This window comes from Alexandromys fortis, unplaced genomic scaffold (genome assembly GCF_014885135.2).
Source record: "Alexandromys fortis isolate MF-2015 unplaced genomic scaffold, M_Fortis_MF-2015_v1.1 scaffold_116, whole genome shotgun sequence".
NCBI lineage: Eukaryota > Metazoa > Chordata > Mammalia > Rodentia > Cricetidae > Alexandromys > Alexandromys fortis.
Genome location: NW_026067998.1, coordinates 5,373,345 through 5,383,385, shown reverse-complemented (window position 1 = coordinate 5,383,385; position 10,041 = coordinate 5,373,345). Strand labels below are relative to the sequence as shown.

Sequence of the window (10,041 nt, the reverse complement as noted above, 5' to 3'; positions counted from 1 at the left end):
TTCTTCCCCTCCCCCCTCTCTTCTCCCCCTCCCCTCACTCCTCTCCCCCTCCCTCTCCTATCCAAAGAGCAGTCATGGTTCCCTGCCCTGTGGAAAGTCCGAGGTCCTCCGCCAAAGTGCAGCAGAACATTCCGTTCCAAGGAACGGTGTAAGCTGCTCTGATAAAGATCTGTCTACAATGTTTGAAGTAAGATAAAAAAATTAAGTGTCATATATTCATTGTCTGAACCAACTCTGATACTACGAAGGTGCTGAGAGATCTTTGAGGAAGTAGCCAATACTCTGTCTTCAGATTTAGTGGTCTACTGTGATCCATATGTATGTGCAGTATATGAAAACGACAATATATAAAGGCAGCATGACAGCTGAGATTTTGCACACACAAAGCCTTAGAAAATTAAATGTATGGTTTCCATGGCAATGGCAACCTTGCCATATTGTGCATTACAGTAATCACTACAGTAAATGCTGTAGCTACAATTGTAAGATATTTAGGGCTATCACTCTTTAGTTCCTATTGTTTGCAATACTTTTCAGAAAAAAATCATTTGGGACTCTTAAATCTTTTTCTCTATTGTTTTTGAATATTACTGGCAAGCTCGAGAAAACTGCTTTCAAGGACTGAAAGGGAAGCTTAGAAAAAATAGTTTTTCTTTTCAACCATTGTGTGTCACTGAAATAAAAACCCAAGACTGAGTAATTTACAAAGAAAGCTATTTCAGTAGTTCTGGACACTGAGAAGTCTAGTTTTGAGGTTGTTGAATCTGGTCAGAGCATGTTTTCTTTCTTGTCCCATGGCAGAAGAAAAACAAAAGACATGGGGGAGTATGCAAAAGACTAAGAAGAGTTCCAACTACAGAACTAAGGATTGAGTTTTTAAAATATGCTTATGGATAAGAGACATGGAGCAATGTACCTTTCAGTCAAGGGTTATCAATGGGAGCTTAGAGAAGTAGGCAGGCATGGGTTCTGTTGTTATGCTGTGGCCAAGAGGCAGTCACAGAAGCTTGTCTGCAGGCTTGTGAATGGTGGAGTAAGGGTGAGAATCTCTAAGATGTTGTGTCTGTTCTAAAGACCAAGGTCATTAGGAAGCTACTGTGTTGGGTCGATATTTGGATCAACAAACTAAGGAAAGGAGAGTGAGAAAGAAAAACCTGTGTCAAGGTAGATTCCCTACTTCCTGTAGGAGAGAATTAAATCTATATATGTAATAGATACCCAGATTCATGAAATCATAGAAACCCATCACAGCATCTGATAAAATGTCTGTCCTTTTGCAAATGATGCTAATGGTCAGGTGTCAAAAATTGACTTGGTCCAGGAAAAGCCATGAGGAGGAATCTGGATTAAAGAAAAGGTGTGAAAAGAAGTGAGTCTGGGAAGGTGAATAATAAAGTTGTGACAGAGAGTGACCTTTCTGTGTGTTCAGTCTCCTTTTAAACAGGGAGCAAGCTCAGGATTCTGAACTAGAGTGGTGTGATGAGAGAATGGAAACCGCCTGGCTAGATCTGCCTTTCAGTCAGAATTCAGATGCTAGCTGTTTGTCATCCATTCGGAATCAGTATTACCATCATTATGTCCCTTAAATTTTTGAAAGATGTTATGAGACTAAGGTCTGAAAAGGCTCAGATCAGTCACTCAAAATTAGTCCATATTTTGCCACAGCCAAACTCTGCAAAAGCAGCCACGTTGGACCTTTCCAGGACATCCCTCTCATTTATGTCTTTCTGCACATGCTGTACATTCAAAAGGGTCTCTTCTTCAGCACCATAGGGCTCTTACAGATGCAGCCCAAAGAGAAACCAAACATTTACCTGACAACTGTGTTCCTATTCTCTTAATTGGTACCTAGAAAGTTAGTAATATCAAGTATTCAATCCCCATTATTTGTCTATGAAGTAGAAGTTAACTTCTTATAATTCCATTTTCACTAGTCAATGTATTGCCCTTGTTGTCATTGGTCTAGGACAGTTATATCAAATTCGCTTTTCCTCATTTCCTGGGACATGCATGAGTGCACACCAAGGCGATAGAGGCCAAAGCAGGTTCAAGGGCTGTCTGGCTGGGTACTTATTTTAAATTATTTGCTTGTTTGAACAGGACTGTTCTGATTCAGAACAGAGCTAATTTAGCTCATTCAAGTGGCTGTCAGTGGCTGATGAGGAACAGTCAAATACCAATTTTTTTTTTTCCTGTTACAACCTGGCTTTTGGAAGGAGCCCAGAAATAGCCTGTCAAAGATCTGTAGAGTTTTATCAATGAATGTGGATGTGCTTTTAGCCTCCCTTCCTGACACCAATACATGGGAGCTCAGCTCAGCATCTGCAAAGTTTAAACTACCATGTTACAAGTGGAACTCAGTTCCACCTTCAACTTGTATAACAAGGTGAATTAATATCCAGGCTGACAGATCAGACACAGGCAAGTAATTGTATCTCAATGTCCTCAGAATAGCCAGTTCTTTACAGTGCTCCTGTAATTTTCAGCTACTTGTGCCCAATTCCAGCAAATAAAGATTTTTGGTATCAGAAAGGTATCTCATACTGACCAGAATGTAGCTTGAATTGACCTATTGGTAGTTCCGGTAGTTACGTAGCTTTGATTTCAACACTGTTAATATTTGTTTTCATTCAGGGCAGAGCCGACTAAGTCTGTATGATGAGAAAACAGTGTTGTCTATGAAAACTTCCAGTATACAGATAAATCTGACCAGCTGCTTGGTAACGAAGAATGTGGTTGTGCCGAAGAACTGTAGTACCTGGGGGCATTTAAAGTAGAGTGCCCTTCTCTGCTTGGTACAGCTTATGTGGAGCCACCCTCTAAGAGGAGACAGGATGGGCTGAGCCCTAGACATCCTCTCCGCCAGTGGTCTTCCCTCAGAAACCTAACTGTATTGCCTTCCCTCAGGGGTCCTTTGTGTGAACTGCAGTAAGCAACACCTATGGAGAGCCCAGAAATGGATTCTCTTCCCACTGAGTGTTGTTTTGCTGAGAGCCCTACCTCCTGTGGCACTTTTCAGTAACCTTGACAATCGAGAGAATTCTTGTGAGCTTTTCCCAGTCACAGGGACCTGGCCCTTGGCAATGTATTTTTCTTATTAAATGGCTCAGCACATTAAATATTGTCTTATCTCAAAAAGAATAGTATGATAAAGTAAAATCTCTTCTTATCTGACCCTAACTGAAAAATTTCATTCTGTAATTGGCAGTAATTTTTTTCTGTGAAGGGAACAGAAAATGAGAATTATGTCAGCATGTCAGAGAACATAGTCTTCTGTTAAAGTGTGGAACTAAATGAAAGCCGAACTGAAAATGTGGTCCTTAGCCCGACTGTGCCTCTTACTGCTTTGAGCCTCCGAGAGAACTGCAGATTTGGTCACTTGCAGATGCTGTCTGCAATTGCTCTGTTTGTACATGAAATGTCCTTCCAGAAGGTTGATGTGTTAAAGCCTTGGACCAAGGCAGTGGATGGAGGGGAGACTGACACAGAATCCTATAAAACTAAAATTATGGACTGACGATTGTTTCTCTGCTGCTAATTTATTTGCGCATTTGTCTCCAATAATTTAACATTTTCTCTTTTGACCAAGACAAGCCTACTAAGCAACTAAGTAAGCTGGCAAAATCTGTACCTTTGGCCAAGTTGGGCCAGCTATTGAGACACTAAGTTGTTGCCATTTTGTAACATCTACTTCCTGCATCATAGAAAAATCACTAAGAGAATACTGGTAAAGGAACCGAATGATAGATTAGTGAGCCAGTCATTTAACGTTAGCTATGTCAATTTAAGCATACTTATTAGCAACACGCAGAGAGGCTACACTGTTAGTTTTAAACCCACGTTCATTAATGAATTCTTGGTTCTGGACAAACAATCATAATTACTGGTATATAAATAAAATATATAGCCTACGTCAAATTATATGAAAATGGGAATGTTGAAGGAAGACAGTAGGGCTGGGCTGATACTAGGGGTAGAGGGATATAAATAGAAACACATAAAAAAGAATAAAAATAAGAGTCGGGTTAAGGGGATGTCAATCAGAAGAAGAAAGTCCTTTCTAGATTAAGCACTCATAATCTGCATGTTAATCATTTGTAACCAATTAAGGAAGTACTGAACACTGATCATTGGCTTTGTCTAGTAAATATGAGCAGAGTTGAATTCTGTTAAGGATAAGGAAGTGGACTCAAAAAACAAAAGAATAAAGCGAGGTCAAGTCAGAACATGCAAACAGATAACACGAGGGATGACCTGAATAGGAATGTCCAAGCAGACAAGCAGAAGTTGCATTTTGGTAGACCAATTGGCAGTTGGATAGAAGAGTATTTCAGATGATGTGTTCAGCTTGAAAATACCACCTTAAGGGAAAACATGCAGAGAAATATTGAAACGGGTTTTGTTTTGTTTTGACATTGTTGTATCTGGGAGTCAATGCCAGGGTGAATCAAGCCATAGACCATAGGGCAGAGCAACAGGTCCCAGAAATAAAGCTATAATATTAAGAAAGCAAAATCTGCCAACAAAGAAACTCAACAAGGTAAGACAAGACAAGTTGTATTTTTTTTTCTAGAAAGAACTTAACATGGATGAGTTTGAAATTTCACTGCCAGTGTTTTGTTTGAAATCTCTTCATAGCTTAACAGCATGGCTGTTCCAATAAAGCCACAGATTCAGTAGTATAGTTATTCTAAAGTGGGAGAATGGCTTTTACTTTTCTATAGACAGCGTTTGATTATGCTATGATTATATCATTTCCTCCTTACATTTTCTCCCTCCAAACCATTTCCATATATTCCCATGCCTCTCATTCAAATTCATGTCATCTTTTTCTTTAATTGTATGTATATATATGTGTGTGCATAATATTCTTGAATATATTGTAAATGTAAATTATTCTGTCTATATTACATTACTTGTATGTTTATGTTTTATATGTATATGTTCTTAAGGCTTACTTCTTGGTACAGAATAACCAATTGGTGTGCTCATCCCTGGGACAAACTATTTCTCCCACTCCCAGCACTCTTAGTTGCCTGTAGTTATTATCTGGTCTTGTCTAGAGTTGAGGCTTCCTGAGTTTTCCACCTTCACTTTATAATGTCTGTTGATGTCTTCCTTCTTTGGACCATGCTTCAGCAGCTACACTGGTGAGATCTTTTGGACATAGCTTCTCTGACATTTATAGGAGACACAGTCCAAGAGGAACTTCCCATCCTCAGTGTCTTTCAATCTTTCTGCTTCCCTCTTTTGCAGGATCACTGAGTGTTAGGTGTAGTTGTGCTATAGATGTGTAAGTTGGAACTGGGTTTCTTTTTTTTTTTTAATTAATTAATTTATTTATTTATTAAAGATTTCTGTCTCTTCCCCACCGCCGCCTCCCCTTTCCCTCCCCCTCCCCCAGTCAAGTCCCCCTCCCTCATCAGCCCAAAAAGCAATCAGGGCTCTCTGCCCTGTGGGAAGTCCAAGGACCACCCACCTCCATCCAGGTCTAGTAAGGTGAGCATCCACGAAACTGCCTAGGCTCCCACGAAACCAATAGGTCCAGTAGAATCAAAAACCCGTTGCCATTGTTCTTGAGGTCTCAGTAGTCCTCCTTGTCCGCTATGTTCAGCGAGACCAGTTTTGACCCAGGCTTTTTCAGACCCAGTTTCTTAATTCTGCATTTTAACCATTTGTGAAATTCTGTTACAAAGAGTTTTCTTTATGAAGAGTGAGGGCTATCCTTATCTGTGGGTATAAAGATGCATATTTGGGATGTAGTGATTAAACTGGTCTAAAAAAGTGGCAGATTTGGGATTTCCCCTAAGATTCATGATTTCACTAGCCCTGGGTACTAAAGCACTGGGAATTGTTTGATTTTGCAGTTCAGAGTAGAGACAAAAGGCAGGAGACCAGAGTCTGACCTCAATATGTGAGGCTGTGTTTATTAGCATATACAGCAAGGGGCCTACACTTTCCTATGGGATGGAGGTTCTGCAAGGAAAAGAATCTAGCCGGGATCTTTTATTGGGGGGCCAAAATAAGGAAGTGAGTTCTACAGCAGAGGATACGTGCAGATTTCAGTGGTCTCTTCTTTCTGGTATTGTTCACTCAAGCAAGACATATTATATTGTGAAATAGGCTGTCTTAGCAAACAGTACTCTTTGGGTTGTTGCAGATGATAACTGCTGAGCAAAGCTAGAAATACACCTCATAGAAATACTGCTTTTACAACTGAGTCACTCATGAAGCAGGCATGGTTTCCCTCTTGTTGAGGTGACCTACTGCAGCGCACTGCGCCCCCTGTCTGGGCTCTAAGTGCTAGAATCCAGTTTGCGAGGCAAGGGACTGGAGGTTGAGGAAACACACACAGAGGCAGACAGATACACGGACCTCCAATCACTGGTACAAAGCCTTTTTTTTAAAAAAAAAAATAGCACCATGGAGGCTTAAATACCCAGCAGTCAATGGCCAACAGGTGAAAATCCCATCCTCTGATCCTCTAGGGAAGGCACAGCTTTCAGTAACTTCAATTAGAAGGCTCTAGCAGGGAAGAGCAGCTAAAGGCCAGGACCTCAATTGGTCCCAACAATCTACTCCAATAAGAGGACTGTTGGCTACCCCCAAGATATGTGTACCACTACTATACTTGTCAGGATATCCTGCTATGCTGGTCATTGTAGTACATAGGTATCATGGCTGGTTAGGACTCATAATTGCTCCCTCCTTTAGAAGCTTGTATGGTGCCTTTTGATACCATGAAAAGTAATCCTTCGAGAGGAGAGAGATTCAGATTAGTTCCAACCCAAAAATTCTGAGCCTTGTTTCTGAAGTGCATGGAGTCTTTAACAATAGAGACTCACTTTTCATCTCTAGGGAGCATCTAAGAGCAATAGCAATTGGCTGTATGTTTCTGGAGTCTTGGAAACCCTTGACTAACAGCCCAAAGGAGGACTTTTCATGCCTGGGCCAAGGAGTTTTGCTATGTGGCCTTTGGTTCTTGAAGAGAGCATTGTCAGCGCAGGAATTTTTTTAAAGATTTATTTATTAATTATGTATACAGCATCTGCCTACCTGTATCCCTGCAGGCCAGAAGAGGGCACCAGATCTCATCATAGATGGTTATGAGCCACAATGTGGTTGCTGGGAATTGAACTCAGGGCCTCTGGAAGAACAGTCAATGCTCTTAACGTCTGAGCCATCTCTCAGCCCCAGGAAATTCTTACATGTAGATTTTTCCATATAATGGTTTCTTCATATAGAAATGATTAAATTCATGTCTACATGTAGGTAAAAAAGTCCTTTAAGAATGGTAGAAAAATAACATCGAATATCAAGATCTTGGAATAGAAAATCAAATATTGAAATTCAGTTTTGTTTTTCACCCACGACTTCAAGGGCACAATACCATTCGAAACCAGATCTGCTGCTAAGACACAGACACATAGCCTTTCTAGTTTGATTCTTTCCATTTCTGTTCCTGTGGCTTACCATATTTTCTCAGATTCCCTCATCTTTGTAATGGAAGCATTGTCTTTCCTGTTTAATTCCTTTCCTTTTTATCTGGTTTCTCACCCACATCCTATATTCTGAATTCCCACCCGTTTCTCCTCATACATTCCTGGCTGAACTACAGATAACTCTGTGATCAGTGTCTCTCAACCTTCCTAGTGTGGTGTCCCTTTAATACAGTTACTTATGTTGTGGCAAACCCCCAACCATAGCATTACATTTGTTGCTACTTCATAACTGTAAATTTGCTACTGCTACTAATCATAATGTAAATATTTGGGGAGATAAAAGCTTTCGAAAGGGGTCATGACCCACAGGTTGAGAACCATTGCTCTATGATCATACTAGTTGCCCAGCTCGACATGGTATGCCTACATGGATACCCTCAGGCAACTCTCAATCTGGTTCTTTGTACTGATTTCCTTCTATATTCATTGTCCCCAAATGAAGAAGAGTTGGGCCCGGTCCCCACTGCCACCAAGACACACAAGTTAAATCATTATTTAGCCTGGGGATGAAGCAAATGAGTACAGAAATCAGAAAGAACTCTGCCTACATATAGAACGGCAGTAACATAAGGCCATGGGGGGAATAGGAAAACTCCAACCTACAATGTGAATTTTACTGTGAATTCCAGCTTCATTCCCATTCCACTTGGCTCTGTGAATCACTAAATGTGACATTCTTGGTCTGAAGCATTTTCTCCTGGCTTTTCTGCATGAAGGAAGAAACACTCTAACTGATGATAACACCCAGGTTAAATGGTTCCATCAAGCATTGAGATGCCAAACAAGAATTGTGGCCCATTCACGAGACATACAATGCACAAAGCCAATACAGAAACACACCCAGAAAGTAAATTTCAGACATTGTAAAAAAAACGTAATATCTGAATAAGCAATTTACATTATGAATTGAAAGCTGTACATACTTATGATCCCAGCACTGGAAAGACAGAAACGGAAGTGTCCCATGTTGGAGACTAGCCTGGAATATGTAGTGAGACCCTTGCCTCAACAACAAACAAAACAATGAAAGCAAAAACTAGGAAAACAAGAATCGCAGAAGAGGATGATCAGGAAAAAAAAAGAAAGAGTATGAAGGGAAAAAAAAGAATATAGAAATAAAATAATGAGAAAAAAATCCAAATTCTTAAATTCTAAAATATTGCTATAGAAAGAAAAAAATTAAAGATTAGATAGATGGTATAATTAAGATTCCTTGCATGAATATAATTTCCAAGGCTGAAGTATTTGTGACAAAAACAAAAGGTGGGCATTAAAAAAGAAAATAGCCCATCTGGAAAATGCTTTTAGAAATCTTAGCATCTACCTGAGTTCTGTACGGTGCATAGGTATCGATGTCTAGAAAGGACAGAACCATCAAGAAACTATTTTAGAGAAAATATTTGCAGTGCATTTCCCTTCTAGATCGAAAGGGAGAGCCGGGTGAAGAGCCCAGAGTCTGCCCCTGCATCTGTACAGTGGATAATGGAATCACAAAAGCAACAGCAGCGAGAAAGCGCTCCCAAGTACTTTCTGGCTCAGTGTAAAAATAACCATTATCTGAAGCTAAAAATTCCATTTTATTTTGAGAAAGCACAGGTGGTGGTAAAGTTAGAAGGAAAACTAGAAACATGGCAAAAAAAAAAATAGTCTCTTCAAGCAGGCAGATGGAGAGAAGAAAGTAGAGAGACATGTAAACAAACATTTTAAAAGGTTTTTTTAAAATAATAAGCAAAAGAAAAAAAATCACCCAGCAGATCAAACAAGTGGATGCTATGAGCTCACTTCATAAAGTCCGAAGGGCCAGTAAATCAATGAGGAAGTATTTCTCAAAGACACAGAGACTATTTTCAAAGTAATAAATTGGTACTTTTCAACCACAGAATTGTTTAAAATTGAAAATACATTGATCACCAGGTTTTAACCTGTATAGAATTGCAGTAGGAGGGTGTTGAAGAGGCTTTCATTTCAGGCCCCGTAGGAAATCTGAAGAGAAGAGAATGTGTTAATGAATGGCCCCCACTGAAGATAGCTAAGGCAAAAACTCAAACAAAACAAGAACCTAGGGTAAGAGATGCTACAGAGGCCATGCATGGGTGTTGCTTACTGACTTGTTCCTCATGACTTGCTCAACCTATTTGCTTATAGAACCAAAGGAAACCAGCCCAGGTATGGACCCAGTTCATCAACTATAACTAAGAAATGTTCTACAGGCTTGTCTGCCTACAGCATGATCTGATGAAGACTTTATCTTTATCTTGTTTCACGTTGACATAAAACTAACCAAACAGCTGGAATGTAAGGAAATTATATTTATAATTTTAGTGCATTATTATTATTCATAGTAGTATTAGTATGTTTGTTTTGTGGGGAGAGTGTTATGGGAAGTGACATTGCAGATTTATGGAGATCATTACACAATTTCGTGGAGTGCGTTCTTTCCTGCAATAAGTAGGATTAGGGAAGCAAACTTGGGTTGCTTTTTTTGCCAGGCCTGTCCTGTCGAGTGGCAAATTCCACCATTCTATTTCCATATTTTTAA

At 39.8% G+C, this 10,041-nt stretch overlaps 1 long non-coding RNA gene across 1 annotated transcript in view; it reads right to left on the bottom strand.

Annotated features, from left to right (window-relative positions):
* The window catches only part of LOC126512644 (uncharacterized), a 51,334-nt gene that overhangs the window by 1,806 nt on the left and 39,487 nt on the right, over nucleotides 1–10,041 (bottom strand). The gene's annotated exons all lie outside the window — the stretch shown is intronic.